Consider the following 17887-nt stretch of genomic DNA (forward strand, 5'->3'; position numbering starts at 1 on the left):
TGCTATTAAGTGTGTTTTCCTTGGGTATTCACGTACACAGAAAGGGTACAAGTGTTATAGTCCTCATCTGCGCAAATCATTTTATGCATCTTTGATGTTACCTTTTTTGAAGATGTCCCGCTTTTTTACTCTTGGAAGGGAAGATGTCCTCTGAACCATTTGAGGATTGTGTTATGCCATCTGGTGGTGCTGGATATGATCTTGGTGAAAATGAGGGAGCGAGTGAAAAGGAGCGCTACCTGCGCCCACTGATAGCTTTCCAGAGCGCGACCTGCGCTCCCTTGATGGCCTAGTTCCAGGCGATCGAAGCGACTATCGCTTCAATCGATAGCCTTCCAGGGCTGGCTTCAAAGATTTCTTCAGTTGCCATTCCAGAGTTTGAGGCGAAGTTCAATCGCTCAGTTGCCCTCACCTCTTCCCATAATGTGGTGGATCCTATTGCCATTCCATCGACCTTGATGTTCCGATTGCACTCCGAAAACTTGAACATCCACATGCCAGTATGCGTCTTCCTAGTAAGTATGCTCAGTATTCTATTTCTAAGTATGTTTCCACCGATCATTTACCACCATCCGTCAAGTTTTTGCTACGCCCTTGTTTGTGCGTCTCGTCCGCCTAACTACTGGGGATGCTCTATCTCATCCCGGGCTGGAAGCAAGCAATGGACGAGGAGTTGAGTGCCTTGTATTCTAATGACACTTGGGTTCTTACAGATCTTCCTTCTGGGAAGAAAGCAGTTGCTTGTAAGTGGGTTTTCACTATTAAGCATAATCCGGATGGTACTATTTCTCGTTTAAAGGCTCGTCTGGTTGCAAAAGGCTTTACCCAGACATATGGTATTGATTACTCCGAGACGTTTTCTCGGTTGCAAAGCCTCGCCCTCTGTGCGTATTGTGATTTCTCTTGCCGTTCATCATCACTGGCCTTTGTTTCAGTTGGATGTTAAGAATGCCTTTTTACATGACGATCTTCTGGTGGAAATCTATATGGTTCAACCTCCTGGTTTTGTTGCTCAAAGGGGGAAAGTCTGTCGATTAAATAAGTCTCTTTATGGGCTCAAGCTTGATCTCCTAGAGCTTGGTTTCGCGGTTTAGTTAGGTTTTGATGGCTAATGGAATGACTAGGTGTGAATATGATTATTCCGTGTTTTACCGAAAGACCCAGTAAGGGATTATTGTCTTAGTTGTGTATGTTGATGATATAATTGTCACAGGGTCTGACAAACAGGGTATTGATCGACTTAAAGTCAATCTCTCAAGACAGTTCCAGACCAAAGATTTAGGAGAACTGAAGTATTTCTTAGGCATTGAAGTTACCGGGTTCCTCGGTGAAATTCATCTCACGAGAAAGTATGTATTAGACCCTTTCGATTGAGACAAGTAATTTAGGAGCTTCGCCGGTAGAGACTCTATGGATTCGAACGACAAACTCGGTCGGATGTTGGAGAGATGTATGCCGATATTGAGGGATACCGTAGATTGGTGGGAAAGCGATCTATGCTACTATTATCGCCCGATATCTCCTTTGCGGTCGAGTGTAGTATCTCAAGATATGCATGCACCACGGATTCCTCACTACCGTGCGCTTATTAAATGATTCGAGGTATTTGAAAGGTTCTCACGGTCGTGGATTGGTCTATCGTTCTAATGGAAATTTTGATGTTGTTGGATATTCGGATCGATTATGCGGGGATCGGTTTCGGATAGACGCGTTCTACCTTTGGGTATTGTACTTTCCTTTGTGGAAATTTGGTGACATGGAAGAGTAAAAAGCAAAAGCGGTTGTGTCAAAGTCTAGTGTAGAAGCTAAGTATAGAGCTATGGCTCAAGCGGATTTGAGTGAGTTAATGTGGATTAAGTAATCTGCTACATGAGTTAGGTTTCGAGGTATAGCTACCGATCCCTCTTCATTGTGACAATCAAGCAGCCATTCATATTGCTTCTAATCCAGTATTTCATGAGAGAACTAAGCACATAGAGGTAGATTGTCATTATGTCAGACATAAGGTTGAAACAAAGAAGATAAGTACTCCTTATGTGGCTTCTCGAGATCAGTTAGCTGATATCTTCACCAAACCAGTAATTCGTCCAATTCTGAGTTATATTGGTAACAAGTTGGGCATGAGCGATATCTATGCTCCAACTTGAAGGGGGGTGTTGAAGTATGTAGTGTCGGTCTCACACATTCTATAAGTGTGAGACCGTACCTTATTTAGCTTGTTGCTATTTAGGTTATTCCATCTTTAGTATAAATATATGTATTGTAGGTTAGGGTAAATATACTCTAAACCCTACCTTCTTCTTGTGTCTCCATCATTTCTTCTTTTTCTTCTACGCACTCAATCTCTTTAACCTAACAAGTTAACCACTATATGTATCTCCTAACATAAATAACAAGATTCATTACTCAACCATTTCCATAAATATGTAAAGTGAAAAAATTTCACTGTTGACAAAAGTATAAGCTATCCAACTACTACACTCTATTCACATTATCACTTAATATTGAAGTTGCACAATAAGTTATGCAATACCGTCTAGTTTTGTGCTACCCGTGTTTGAACTGTGAAATATTTTTGAGGGGTTTTAAGAACTCAAGCAGGTTGGGCCGGGTTTGAGGCCTATAACCCGATACAAGCCCAGCTTTTAATTACCTCAAAGTCTCAAACGAAAGCCGGAGCCCAAGCCCGATCCGGGTTATATACAACCAAAGTACCAAACCCGAACCCTTTTTAGGTTCTAGACTCTAGAGTCGGATATATTTTGTAAGGGACAGTTGGATGTATGACAAGTGGACACAACAATCAGTTCCGCACCGAAAAAAAAAACTATAAATTGGAGGGTAGACACTAGACACCATTAGTAACCATCTTAAAAGTTAAAACCATTGAGCTTGAAATGGGTAGTGTTAAACACTTAAACGAACAAAATGGCATTGCATATTGTAAAGTGTTTATACACTAAACGTAGTAATTATATGGACCCATAAAACCCATCTGAGGTCTGAGGGCACATGAAATATCGCTAGGCCCATTTGTGGGATCATCCAAGAGGATCAGCAACAGAGGGTCAGGATCAATCATGTTATATAATTAGTGGAGACAAAAGGTAAATAAAGATATGGTGATTTGGGCACTGAAATTGTTATGTTCACTTTGGGTTTGGAAAAGCAAGACAAAGAGACCAAAAAACATTTCTAAAGTCATCCATGAAATTGCAACTATTCCCTTCCCAACTTTACTTTCTTGTACACCTAAATCTATCTACGAATTGACACTTATACATATGCGGATGCAATTTTTCTAATTTGTTTGTTAAAATCACATTCGAGTTCGTTGGCTGTAATTGTAATTCAATTCTCTTTAAATTTTTTGCAATATGTTTATAAAAAATAATTCATATACACAATGTTGGACCTATGATATGATTTAATGCATCCAAACGATATCGTAAATATAACATCCAAAGTTCAAACATTGTTTTAAATAATGAGTTTTAATTATCTAAACATCCATAATACATCAATAATCGAAAGTGAGCAGAAGCAAACGCGTTTTGGATTTAGGGGTCCGAATATCACTCGACCTTTTTCCATCCGTCTGTCTTTTTTTTTTTTTTACACACTCTCATTTTCTTCTCCGCCCAAACTATTATTCAAGAACTCTCTATATATATATCTCTCTCTCTCGGCTCGGCTCACTCTCTAAGGGTGTCAATTTTGTTATATCGACTCACAAACCCGACACCGAAATTAGTAGAGTCGGATTGGAAAAAAAGGTTTTTGGGTAATTTAAGGATTAACTCGCCGAACTCGTAAAATAAATGGGTAGGATTAGAATCACATATGTTAACCCGTGAGTCAGCCCGATTAGTTCTTAGGTCTAATGGGTCTGGTCATCAACATGTGACCCACATGACCTGTTTTAAGATATGTTTCAAACTTTTTGAGATATCATCATCTCAACTACCCAAAACAAATGAGAAAAATCATTAGTAGTATCATGTTGTGTAACAATTAAACATGTATTTTTAATAAATTAAGACTTAATGTATTGTTGTTTATCATTTTATGTTTGTAAAAGTTAAAATTTACTAACGGGGTTATCCTAACCCAATCCGAGTTTGAGAAGCCCAACCCAAGTTCAAGTCAAGTCCAACACTCCAACTGTAATTGGACCGTTAAGTATCAAGTTCGAGGACACGTTTGTTTTCTCATGTTTCTCTCCGAAAAAGTAGTTCAATTAACATGAATTCTTCTCTCTCATATTGGGATTACGTAATGCTACTTCTTCTTCGTCCATTACTTGCATTCTTCTTTGTTCTTTCTCTCATTCTTCTAGGTAATCTTTCTTACTTACTTACTTGGGGCTGATTTATATTGTCGGGCATTGTTTATTTTGCTTGTTTGATGATTTTTTTTTTTGTAGCTTGGTGCTTGGCTTGGAAGTTGGTATTGGTTCATGTTCCTCTTGTGCAAGAAATTTTGAAGAGTTTAAAGAAGAAGCCTGGGAAAGCGAAGCCCCCAACGCGTCGGCTTTCTCGCTTTTACAACAGTATTGATGCAAATAAATTGGCTTCTAATAACTAGTAATTTCACTCCTTTTGGCCATTTTTGCTGATGCTTACTTTTTTATGTATGTTATGGTGATTATGGGATGATAATATTTATTTATTTATCTGTTGTGCTTCGTTGTAATTCAATATAAATTTGGTAAAATTTCTGTAATGGATTTTACAAAAGCACTTTAACTACTAAAGGGACCATTATCTTTTACATTATGAGCTGGTAACAGATTGCTAGTCTTATAATCATAATGAGTTGAGAAAGGAAGGATAGGAATAGGTTAGGCATACCAAGATCCTATTTCGTGTAGTACGTACTTACAAAACATAGTATATAGAGGCCGGCTTAAGTTGAGATTGATATGGTGTCAGATGGAAGAGAGATATGAAAGATGCCGACCTCCTTACTGAGAACCTATTCATGTACTGATTCATTTGGAGAGAAACAGAGGGAGGATGATCATTTCAGACACTCATCTTTCTGTGATATTGTATTATGACCTATCTCGTGTGTACTCCATTTATTTTTATTTATTGTAAATTTGTTGGTGGATAGATAAGTTTCCATTAAGATAGCTTGAGAAGTTAGGGCCAGACAAAGAAACGTAACGTTGCGAAGTGTTTCCTAACTTACTTCAATAGTCTTGTCGTTTTCTTTTTTTAATCTATGATCATGGACAATTTTCCTCGACTTTGTATAATTCCACATGCTATTTAGCTTAAAGATACTGAGATCCTTTGCGTTGTGAATATTTCACGTGTGTTTGATTTTTCTAAGGCTTCTAGTGATTTCTCAAGCATTGTATTCAAATATACGAAATAGTGTCACATTGGATAGCTACTCTTAGGTTGTGTAGCCTTTGGTTAAGGTAAGCCTAGTGGTTCTTCTGGTTTTCCATCTTGAATTACTCAAAGGCTGCTTGATATCAAAGGTGCCACTTGGGTGTAGATAAGACCGTTATTAAGATGGGAACGTGGAGGCACCAGTGCACCACCAAGGTTGGCAATGTCGGGACACCATCAATGGTGGTCATTTGAGCATGCTACTGTAAATGGCATTTCAATCAGACTTAACTTTGGGGATATATTTTAGTTAGGACAAATGGTGAAACTTTTGAAGTGTATAGTAGTGGAAGCACATCATACAAGAGTATTCTTTGGAAAGCACACTCAGTAGGGGTCCCTTGAGGTAGAGGATCAGAGCCAGGAACTTTATCAAGGTGGGCAAGGTATGTAAGGAAATTTTGACAATTCTCACTTTGGAAGGACATGCTTCTTGCTAGTATGGTTGACTAAGAATCTAAGATAAAGGTTGTGCTAATATCATCTTGCTACTTCTATCTTTTCTTTTCTCAATCCTATGATATAAGAAATTTCTAGGTTGAAAGAATGTTCTCCTCTTTAAGCTTAGTTGTACCTTGAGCAAGTGGTGCACCTTAGGACCGCAGGGATCTATCAAATAAATAGGAGGAACTGACATCGTAGATAGGTGAGATCTGTTATGGAGCCTGGTATGCTGTATAAACTCCTCCGAACTTTACCATCTTAATATGCAGTGTGGATTTGTACATTGATAAGAAGGGACAATGGCCATCTTGAAATCCTTAATTTTGCATATTGATGAAAAATACAGATAAACGTATCATTGGAGAATATTAAGTTTCTTGGACAGTTAAATTGCTTAATAACTTAGTTGTTCATGCCACCGGCTCACAAAGCGTTTGATTTCTGCATTTAGCAATGTTTTGTAGCACTGCTAGCTATATTCATTTTCTTGTTTTAACATAAATTTGCAGGATGCTGCTGCCAGCTTTGTGGAATCAATTTACAAGATCATGGCATCGTTTATCAAAGTAAACTCAACCTGATTCGTGGTTCCTGATATTGTATTCCAGGTGTACAGGGAAACTATCACACGCTAGCATGAAACCTCAATCTGTATTTTCTAATCCATTCAACCATGGAAAAGACTAGTGGCCGAGATCCCGTTCTCTCTTGTCAGATATATTGTACCTTTCTACATTCTTGTAAAAAAACTACATCACGGCCTCGAGCAGTGTTATATATGTCGTATCTGTTTCTTGCTTAATCAGATGCTTATGCAAAGTTTCGCTGAATCACATATTAAATGTAGAGAAGGATGATTACTTTTGTTATTTTTTAGCATTTTCAGTCTTGAACACGGTGTACTCTTTGGAGGTTCAGGTGAATTTACTTATGTACTAATCGTTACAGAAGTGTGGTTTCGAGCATTTCGAACACACCATGCTATGGGCAAGTACCAAATATGCTTCACGATTGATTTTCCTAAACTACATTTCTAACAGTTTATTTTCTTTATAGAAAATTCCATTTACTTTCTAATCACAAATTAAGTCCCAAAGAAAATATCTTCACTTCGCCAAAGATCACATAACAACGAATCCACGGGTTTGTACTTTATACCTCATATTCACAAGCCACACATGTCCATTATTAAAACTACCCTATAACCTATCCTCCTCCTCATTCTTCTTTTTCCATCAAGCTGCAATTATCAAGTGAGCGGAAGGAACGATCTAGGCTCGGGAAAGGGAGGGGTATGTGGGACGAAAGGTAGTTCGGTAGGTTTCTATCTGTCCTCAATCTCCCTCCTTTACTCTTCCTCTTTCTCTCCCTCTCCCTCCTTCCTTTTCTCCCAAACCCAACTCTTTCTCTCCCCACCACAAACCCATTTCTCCTTCTCTCTTCTCTCTCTTCTCCAGCTCCGCTCACGCCCCACTGCTTTCAGTCATCTACTAATACAACAGAGTGTTTATGTTAAAACTGGTCAAAAACAAAACGAAAAAGGGCTAATTTGGAAAACAAATATAACACGCGGTTTGCACGCACCACTTATTATACCTGTCCTCATTTTGTCTTCTTCTATTAAACCACACACCTTAAACCCCTCAAACAACATTCTTCAGTCTTCACTTCACTTTACTTCACCACTAAGAAAAGAAGCACCACATAAACAGGAGAGGAAGAAAGATAGGTACACCATTTTCATGTTTCCCAGCCTTGTTCTTAAAGTTCTCTTTTTTTTTTTTAGTTTCATACTTATCTTCTTACAACTGTTTTTTATCATGAATATCTACCTACAACTTTATGTTTTTGAATTATTTTGAATTGTTTATATGATGCTCTAGGTAGTTTCTTTGATAGTGCATGCCCATGGCAAAAAGACATGTTCTTTCTATTCTTTTTAGTGAAATATATACTGAACATGCTTTGATTTTTCAGGAAAAGAGATTGTTTGGGGAATTTTATCATGTAATTTGGGTTATCTGTTTTCTGTGCATGAACAATTGTTTGAGATTCTTTTTTGTTGAAAAAGATTGGTCATTTTTAGTGTGAGGAACTATTTCAAAAGATTCCTTTTTGAAGACTCCATCATGCAATTTGTAGGTTTCAGATTCTTCTTGTCTATGAAAGTTATATTCTTTCATCCACAACACTTTTCAGTTTTCATCTGATCAACAACAAGAAGAAGAAAATATATGTTTGGGTAATCAGCAAACCATCTCATAATCATAACTTATACAGGCCTGCCTGGTATACTAGTTGCACAATGTTAGAATTTCTGGGTATTACTTTTATTTTTATATTTTCTGAAAATAAACAATGAACTGCACTGTATAACAAAAAAACATGGTAAAGAAGTTTCCACCAAAGTATTGCATCTATTACTAGCTGCTAAAGGTGAATGTATGCTCCTGTTTGTATGAGGTTTGCTTATTCTTCTTAGGCTACAAAACCGAATCCCTTGTTTTACTGTCTGCCATCTTTACGTTATAGGAAACAAGGAACAAAGTAGGGATTATTAAGCACTTCTCCATATGGAATAACTTGTTGGGGAATGATGGGAAATCAATGATATTTAACTATATGCACTCATTTAAAGTTACTGAGTTGCGCACACATATCATTATGACTGTTAAGTGAATGTTAGCTTAAGGCGTGATCTTGTGATTTGTCAGGTTATCCAAGCTACATTTTTGTTCTATTTTTTTATCCATTATTCGTAGTATAAAATTGATTTGATCGCCATATGTTGTATCAAACAGGAACAGGACTAGATGGGGGTTGGGAACGGGAGAAGCAGAAGAAAAGAAGAGGAGTAAGGGGAGTTTTTAAAGGGTGAAGACAGAAATGGGCAAGCTGTTTTAGTCATCCTATTCCTAGAACTTGTTCCACTCGTGGATTATAGCAAACAATATCTTGTTTATTAATTTACCTATTAAAATGCACCAAGCTGGGGCAATGGAAGTAGGAGAAACCCCAGCTGTTGTATTGAAGAATCCACCACCTAATCCAAAGACTATTATATATCAGAAATATGGTCAAAATGCAAAGTACACAATGAAGGAAGTTCTCGAATCTGTTCAAAATGGTTGCCCAGGATTACCTCTGCAAAAAGGCCCGTGCCTTTACCGTTGTACCTTAGAGCTTCCTGAACTTTCTATTACTTCAGAACCCTTCAAGAGAAAAAAGGATGCTATGCAAGCTGTTTCCAAACTGGCTATAGAAAAGGTCGGATTTAACATTTCCCCCCAACTAATTGTCCTGTTTTTTTGCTTCACTTGCGACATATTTTTATGCTTGTGCCATAACAATAGTACTGTAGTTATGTAGTCATAGTCATATGTTTTGTTTTGGATATATGTAGCAGTTATGCTATTTAATTCGTGCGTAGGACATTTTCCTTACGTTGAAATTATTACAGGGTTGTTTAGAGACTTGTTTATTTGTTGGCATTTAATTCATGAATTTTGGATAAATTAATTACAATGTACTTGTTTTTATCTGTTTAATGTTGCTGGAGACATTGGCATTACTTTGTTTTCTCTCTAAACAATGGAAACTCATGTAAAAAAAGGGGGTAAAAAAGTCAGGTAAAATAACAAATACACCGTGGCCATATTAATGATCTACTGCTACTGCTAAATATAAGTTTGCAAAATAATATTTCTGATATAGGTTTGCCACGTAGTATTCGTAAAATAACAAAAACACTGGCCATGGAAATATTTGTATGTTATAGGGGGAAAACTTGTAAGATCGTGTGTATGTTCTAATGACACCAATTTCATTCCATTGCTATGTTGAATGTTATTAATGCACCTCTAAGTTAGAAGATTTTCGAAAATCATTCTAACAAATTTGATTAGGTAAACATATAGGGCTATTATTGGTAAGGAAATAAAGAACTAAACTATGTGGTTGTACCAACCAGGAACCAGCACTATAGTTTGCGTTGATTTTGATTTTCTTCAGTAATCTCTGAAAAGATTGTTACATAGACATTGACATTTCAGTTTCTAAGAACTTATTTTGGATTATAAAATATGAAGTACTTATAAAGCAACTGCAAGGATCAAATGTTTTATCCTAAAGATTTATTTGTAATGTTTTTTTTTTTTTTTTCCATTGAGATGACAGTGTTTGGTTTTCCTTCTTCTGATCACCTTTGGATCAGTCAGTGGTGGACAGCTTCAGCTCTGGCTTGTCCATTTCTTGTTACAAGGAGGCCTTAAGCTGCATTTTTTTTGTGGACTTTCTTTTTGAAAAGTCACAAGTCAGAAGGTCTAGACTTGTGATTGTAATAAGAAAATAGCATATTACCAAACATAAAAAGCCAAGTAAGCAGTATTTTTTAACATATTAATTATGACACTTGTATTTCTATCCAATGGAAGCTTAAAATAAGCATAGTATTTTACATATTAATTAGACTACTTTATATGAATTTGTGCCCTAGATTTTTGTCATAAGCTACGCTCTTTAGTAAATTAGGATATTTGTTATTGTATCCAGAAGAGCCTAAAGAAAAAGCACGGTCATATTGGTTATGCTACTCGTATTTATTGTTTCTACAATGTTCTTTAATTAGTAATTCATAGTTGGTATATGAAATGACTCGTATCTCCCAGTTCCTTATTTAGTATTTTTGTTTCTCTTTCAGTTAGGTATCCAGACTGCAAAAAGCAATCTCACAGTACCTGAAGCATGCGATGAATTAATTTCACGCGTTTCTTATCTATTCTCAGATGAGGTTGGTGGTTTATCCTTGTATAAATTGACAAGTAATGAGTAACCTTGTTATGTCTATTACCAGTTACCACAAATGCCACCGTTCTTAATACACTTTTAACTTTTTACGTTAACCTATAGCTGAGCGTCAATTTGACATGGCTTTCTACTTTACGCTTTGTGTCTCCATTCATAATGAGCCATATTTATTTAAAAATGGATGTTTTGTACCATAAACTTTGGTCGTTTTATCAATTTGGGCCAAAAACTTTTTTTTGAGCAATTTGGGCCCTCAACTTTAGTGAACGTTTCGCGTTAGGCCACTATTACCATTCCGTTATTTAAAATGCTTATGTGGCATGCCGGATGTATATGTGTCTACCAGAAACTTATATGGCGCAGTTGTAGTGGACACCTAACCATAGCTGATGTGGCTCCCTTAGGGCATCTCCAATGGAGGGGGTAAATTTACACCTCCACATAGCCACATAGGTGCCATTGGGATTTTACATCCCTACTAAACGCTAATACACAGTATGGAGAACCACACTCAAAAACTTCACCCAATGCATTAAAATTTGCAAGTTTGTATAATTACACAATAGCAATAGTTCCAACTTCCAACCGTCGCAAACAGAATAGCCATGAAAGAGAATGGACGGACGTGACTTCAAACAACGTGCGTAGTTAATATAATTTCGCTTTGCCCGTAAACAACGGACATGGGCCGTAGCAAACTTTAAAAATCCTCAAAAAAATAAAGCAAACGTGAGTCCATGTGACGTGTGTTACCTACATTAGTTGGAACGCTAGTTGAACAAACGCCGAGCTTTTTAAGAGTTTGTATCCAAGTGGGGAATTTCCCACTCGATTTATAAGTTAATAACTATCTCATACGGTTTAGCACCTCCATTAGAAGAGTGTTTTTGTCTTTTGGGGTGTATAATTTCCATCTTATATGGTTTACACCTCCCATTGGAGATGCTCGTATGTCACCCTTATGCCACTAATCTAAGGGCCACTATTTATTCAAATTAAAAACTGAAAAAACACATGGCATAATCTAGGCCATTAAGATGTAGCTAATCCAATGGCAAGTACTTTGTGAAACCTTAATCTTCTTCCGTCTCTTCCCACTACCACCCCCCCCCACAACCTCCTCTACCGTCATTAACCATTACTACGCCCTAAGTCCATTAGCCATGAATCTCCTTTGCGGTTTATCAAGAATTAACAAATATATGGACTGAATTTTAATAGTTTGGGAAAGCTTAGATCTAATCAATTGAAGAGGTAAAACCCTAACAATGGATACCCCAAATTAACAATTTATTTAGTGGGTTAACTTAATTCATGGGTGTTTGAATCAATCTTTTGACTATTTTTTTTCCTATTCTCCATTGCAATTTCGTTATTAGAGTTACTAATGGTGGTGGGATGGTGGGGGTGGTGGTTGGGAGGAAGAAGAAGATAGAGTTTTACTTAAATATTGGCCATTGGATTAGATATTAAATAACGACCTAAGATGATACCCGTGGACATTTTGATGGTAGCTCTCACAAATGTCCACTTCAGCGCCACAAAGCTTCCGTTATGACACGTTAGCATCTGTTTGCACACATAAGCACATTCTGTTACAGAAACACGCAGGTGGCCCAAAGTGAAACGTCAAAAGAAGTTGATGGCCCACATTGCTCGAAAAAATAGTTCAGGGCCCAAAGAGATAAATCTACCACAGTTCATGGTACAAAACCTAAATTTTTTCTTTCTTTTATAGATAGTTAAATATGCATTTGGCTGATCTCTTAGATGAGAAACTCACTGTAATTTTTACATCTTGTGTACTTAATATCTCCTCGTATGATTGATTCGTCAGACAAGCTTGTAAGTTTCTGGTTATTAAAGAGCAATGGTTCTCATTCTGCAGATTCCTGCGTATGAGATCCTTAGGCACTTTTTTTTTCCTGTCCATTAATTAATTAATAACAAAAATGTGCCATTTGACTTTGAAAAACTGAGGAGATTTCGGTGCCTTTCTATAAAGCAAAGTAGAGCTCTCCTGCAAGTTTGCTACAAACTCACATGCTTTTTGATTTTTTTTTTTTTTTTTTTTTTTTTTATTTATTTATTTATTTATTATTATTCTTTGGATGATAAATGAGAGGATCGTGGTGATGGCTGATCTGGAATCCAGATTTATTGTAACAACTCCCACAGAATATCTCTACGAAGCTGGGTCTCACCTGCAAATTTAATCAATTTAACCACTTTAACCTACTGGTATATGTTAGCTTCCGATTATGTTGAAAGGAGTCTAGATGTATTTCAAATGCTTTACTTTCCTTTTTTCTTTCACTAAATCATTTGTTACTTTCATTGGCTGAGCACAAACAGCAGACAGTTGCATGGAGGTTAGTAATTTTTATAGTTTCCCATCAACAGGTAGATGACATGTGAGTTACCATTTAGCAAATGGTAGACTGGTAGTAGACTTGATGAACTTGTCCCATTCGTGAATGCATACAAGTAGTTATTTATTTTGATAAGAAATCCTTTTTCCTGGTAACCATGATAACTTAGATGGGAATTTTATGATTTGGCAAATTGCTCTTTTGTTACATAACCATTTTATTTCTCCTGAATATTAACTATATCATTTTTTTTATTGGTGAAGTTTCTTTCCTCGCTTCATCCTCTGACTGGTTCCTCGCTTCATCCTCTGACTGGTTCCTCACTTCGTCCTCTGAATGGTCCCACGCTTCATCCTCTGACTGGTCACTTCAGAGAATCATTAGAGAGAGGAGGTGATCTTCATGGTTTACTTCCAGTTCCTGTTCTCTCGCGTGTGACTCTAAGCTTCACAGTTTATGCAAATTTATCAATCCTAAGGCAGAATCAAATATTTTGTTGAGTATCGCACTTATTATGAGGGCTGCAAGATCATGTAGTTCAGTTGCTATCTCTGAAGAAAAGCTTTTGATTTGGAGGCAGACTCCATACTCTCAAGAGGCTAGACAGGCATTACTAGACCAGAACGTTTTCTCCGTGGAAGACATTGTGGTTGAGGCCCTATATGTTCCCTGCTCCGTAGGAAATCCCATTGAGCCAATTTATCTCAATGTTTCATCCAACCAATATTACTTGGATGTCATTGCACAAAAGCTTGGTCTCCCGGATTCTTCTCATGTTCTGGTCTCTAGGTGCGTATTCTTGTATAGTTAGTTCACTTTCACAGAATGAGTGCATATAAAACCTAACCTCCCGTGGATGTGTACCTCATATACTGCTATGCTAGGGATGATGACTTTGTCCTCTCTTTGCTTGATATGCAGTTATGCACTATTTGAAAAATGGGACGCTGAATTGTTAAAGGTTGACATCTCTTTTACAGGACATTTGGTAAAGCTTCTTCCGAGATGAGATTTTACTTTTCTGCTCCAAACATTTCTCTTGAGTTGGACTCAACATCCAACCTTTCAAATGCAAAAGAAACTGGGTATCCAGATGCAACTTTGAATGCAAGGGCCTGTTATTTATCAGGTCAAGATATTCATGGAGATGCAATCTTGGCATCAATTGGATACACACGGCGGTCTACTGGATTTCTCCATGAAAGTATATCTGTGGGAACATATTATAGGTATGTGATCTTCCTTGTTCTTCTTTTTTTAATAAATAATGTTCCTTGATTCTTAAAATGTTAATACCGCCTTTGCCACATAATAAGGAATCTGTTTCTTCAGATATTTGTGGTGTTAGATGGGGAAAAGTTGCATAAAGAACTAAAGTTTTCGAGCTAAATCACATGATATGCATTCGCGCTCTCCGCTGTGTATTTTATCTGTGGTCAGCTGGATAAATAAGTTCTTAAACTTCTTCTTTCTCCATTATAAGATGTAATAGATTGGTATTGACATGGAAACTTGGCAGTTGGCATTTCATCTAAAAGGAAATGTAAATATATGATTCAGAAGGTTACATGCAATACAATGCAGCTTCTGTCTTAGCTCATTGATCTATTATCAATAGCCTTTTTGGTAGTATGGTCATTGAAATATCATTCACATGCTTAGTCATGGACAACTCGCTTCGGTGAGTTGGGCATGAGTGGGGAAAGTTCCCTAAAAAAGATGTTTAGTATATGTATCGTTACTTGTGGGATTTGACATCATATATGATGTAGGTGGCTGAGATATGTATAATTATTATCATTATTATGGATTGTTGTTGTTGAACAGTCGCCATCAGTATCTTTACATTCAGTACAGAAACTGTTTAATTGCTCGTTTATAATGGAAATTGCTTCTACAGGATGCTAGTTGGTAGGCTACCTGATGGAGGATACAAGTTATCAAGAGAGGCGATACTTGCAGCTGATTTGCCTCTAGCATTTACCAACCGCTCAAACTGGAGGGGTTCCTCCCCAAGGGATCTTCTCTGTGCATTCTGTCGTCAAAATTGGTTATCTGAACCTGAGTTTTCTACAGTTAGTATAGATGATTCTGCGCAGTCTTCAAAAATACCAGAAACATGTAAGAAGTTGAAGGTCTCAGAACCATCTAAAGAGGTACATGAAAATGGAGTAATTAGGGATGCTAATGATGTGGAATCAGCAATTAAAGGAGGCACCTTCATGTGTGAAGTAAAAATGTTATCAAGAAACCAGGAATTAATATTAGAGTATAAACTTCAAGGTTCTTTTAGAAGGCAGAATGATGCCATCCAAAATGCTGCTTTACGAGTCCTATCATGGTTGAACGAATATTTTAAGCAACCAAACGTGTCCATCGAGAAGTGGTCCTCTTCTAGAGATGGCGGTGGAATACATGTTTATCCCCAAAAGCTAAAACAAGGAATTAGCGTTGTGTCTATCTGTTCACAATGTTCAGCAGAACAGTGTACTTCAGAGATGCACTTCACTGGGATCAAAGTGCACAGATGAGCTTAGTGAGCAAAATGGACTCAGTTCTGTGATCATTACAGGCCCAGATTCTGCTAACTACCCTGCTAATGGATCTTTAGCATGTATATGTTACTCCATTTATTTAAAACAGAAAGGAGAACCTATGAAACAAGTTCTGGAAAGTTGTGACGAGTTTGAGTTTGAAATAGGAACTGGTGCTGTTACTCCCCTGCTTGAAGCATGTGTCACCCAGATGTCTGTGAACCAACCCGCTTTTTTTTCATCAGTGAGTTGCCTCCTCAGCACTCGATTTTAGCTGCAGCTGGTTCTTTTGCGAAGTCCCTCTCTTTGTTATCCTTACGTGAGTCCATCTTTCCTTTCATTTTACTCTTCTACTTGCTCATTTTCTTTTTCTTTTTTCGTTCTTTCTTTTTACGTCATTTTGTTTGGAAATGTCTCTTTTCGTTCTACTTGTGTCTTATAATAATTCCAGAATTTGCACACACTTGTAGATATGGTAATTTTCTTTAATTTTCAAAGTGAGGAATTTGGTATTGGTTGAAGCAAATGCGACATGTTAATTTAACAAAGAAACAATAGACCAATACTCCCTTTCCTGGTGGGCCAATAGAAGTCCTTTTATTAATATTATATTTTTTAAAGATTTTATCAAAATACTGTCTTCTTATATTGTTTCATGCATTAAATTGAGACATTGAAGTTTGAAATGAAGAATAAGTGAGATCAAGTTAACTACAGTGAAAAAATATACTTCCGAAAAAGAAAATTTGTGATCAGGAGTAAAGTTCCGTATCTTGCAGAAGACTGCTGTTTAGAGTATTCGGTAAATTTGGTAAGGGTAACAGAACCCTTAGAAGACAGGATGGAGCAGGCTCTGTTCAACCCTCCTTTATCAAAGCAACGGGTTGAATATGCATTGAAACACATCAATGAATCCGGTGCTACTACATTGGTAATTTATTAATTTTCTCATCTCACCTCTCTTTCATTTTTTTTAATACCGAAAAAAGAAATTTTTGGGGACGCTTTGTTGAATTCTGCTTTTCTGTAATTTTCAGGTTGATTTCGGTGTGGGTCAGGTAGTCTGTTGGAATCTCTAATGAACTATCCAACATCCCTAAAAAGCGATTGCTGGTGTCGATATTTCTCGGAAGGGTCTCACACGTGCAGCTAAGGTTTGCACTTTCTGTCTGTCTTTCAATTAAGAGAAAACTCTTCTGTCTGATGTATTTAATATGTTGTATAAAAATTGCAGGTTATCCATTCGAAATTAACTGCAAGTTCTGAATTTATATCAAATACAAGCATCAAATCTGTTGTGCTTTATGACGGTTCTATCACAGTTTTTGATCACCGGCTGCACGGATTTGATATTGGCACTTGCCTAGAGGTATGAGAGTTCTCTCTGTCTTTTTTCCTTTCGTAACTTCAAAAAACATAATTATTGTTTGGTGTACTTTGCCCTTCCTCCTCTCGCGTTGAATGCGTTTACATGTTACATTGTAATTGAATGCAGGTAATTGAACATATGGAGGAGGATCAAGCATGCATGTTTGGTGATGTTGTACTTGGTTCTTTCTGTCCCAAAATTTTGATCGTCTCCACACCAAATTATGAATACAACCCAATACTCCAGAAATGTACTCAGTCCAGCCAAGACGACAAAGGAGATGACAAAACTGAGACCCTGACATGCAAATTCGAAATTATGATCACAAGTTTGAGTGGACACGTGACCAATTTAACCACTGGGCTTCTGACTTGGCTTCAAAATACGATTATAGTGTCGACTTCAGTGGTGTGGGCGGGTCTGGGGATTTGGAACCAGGGTTTGCCCTCACAAATTGCCATCTTCAGGAATAATCGGTTTCATCCGGCAGTTCAGTTTGTGAGTACGGCCCAATGTTATGAAGTTATATGGGAGTGGGATAGCACTTGCATGACAACATTTACCCTCTGAGAAATTTAACCGTTCTTCACCTGTACCCCCCAAATGTTAATGTCTCGGCTATTAATTCTTTTGCTGCTGGAGGTAGTAATATCTAATTTTGTAGTAATTGTAGGCTGACAGCAATCTTGTTTTGCTTGTAAATGTTAGATCAATTTGTTTTGGTGGCCGGATTATAAATGTTATTGCGAAACTAGACGTCTTTTTGACAATCTGGTACGGTTCTTCAATATTAATACTGAAAATCTTTTCTGAATGCGGCTTTGAAGATACTGATTGACTGATTGTTCACTTGTGTCACGAGAGCAATAGTAATAATGAAGCAAATTATCTCTCGTTTATTGCAGTTTGAGTGTCAAATATAGGTATTTTACGATATATTTCCATAGATTACGTTAT

The 17887-nt window shown here is 37.2% G+C and overlaps 1 long non-coding RNA gene and 1 pseudogene across 2 annotated transcripts; both read left to right on the top strand.

Moving 5' to 3' along the window:
* The first annotated feature begins 4172 nt into the window (after nt 1-4172).
* On the top strand, nt 4173-6718 carry LOC147490948 (uncharacterized). Its single transcript, XR_015200056.1, has 3 exons — nt 4173-4339; nt 4427-4586; nt 6359-6718. It is a non-coding gene; the product is annotated as an uncharacterized LOC147490948 (long non-coding RNA).
* A 1952-nt stretch (nt 6719-8670) lies between these two features.
* Nucleotides 8671-17742, top strand: LOC147490949 (small RNA 2'-O-methyltransferase-like; annotated as a pseudogene). The gene is made up of 9 exons (XR_015199829.1): nt 8671-9116; nt 10549-10638; nt 13291-13816; nt 14008-14256; nt 14928-15880; nt 16341-16496; nt 16602-16715; nt 16796-16930; nt 17057-17742. The product of XR_015199829.1 is annotated as a small RNA 2'-O-methyltransferase-like (transcript).
* Nucleotides 17743-17887: the final 145 nt, after the last annotated feature.

The sequence above is a fragment of the Coptis chinensis genome, chromosome 6 (genome assembly GCF_015680905.1).
Source record: "Coptis chinensis isolate HL-2020 chromosome 6, ASM1568090v1, whole genome shotgun sequence".
Classification (NCBI taxonomy): Eukaryota; Viridiplantae; Streptophyta; class Magnoliopsida; order Ranunculales; family Ranunculaceae; genus Coptis; species Coptis chinensis.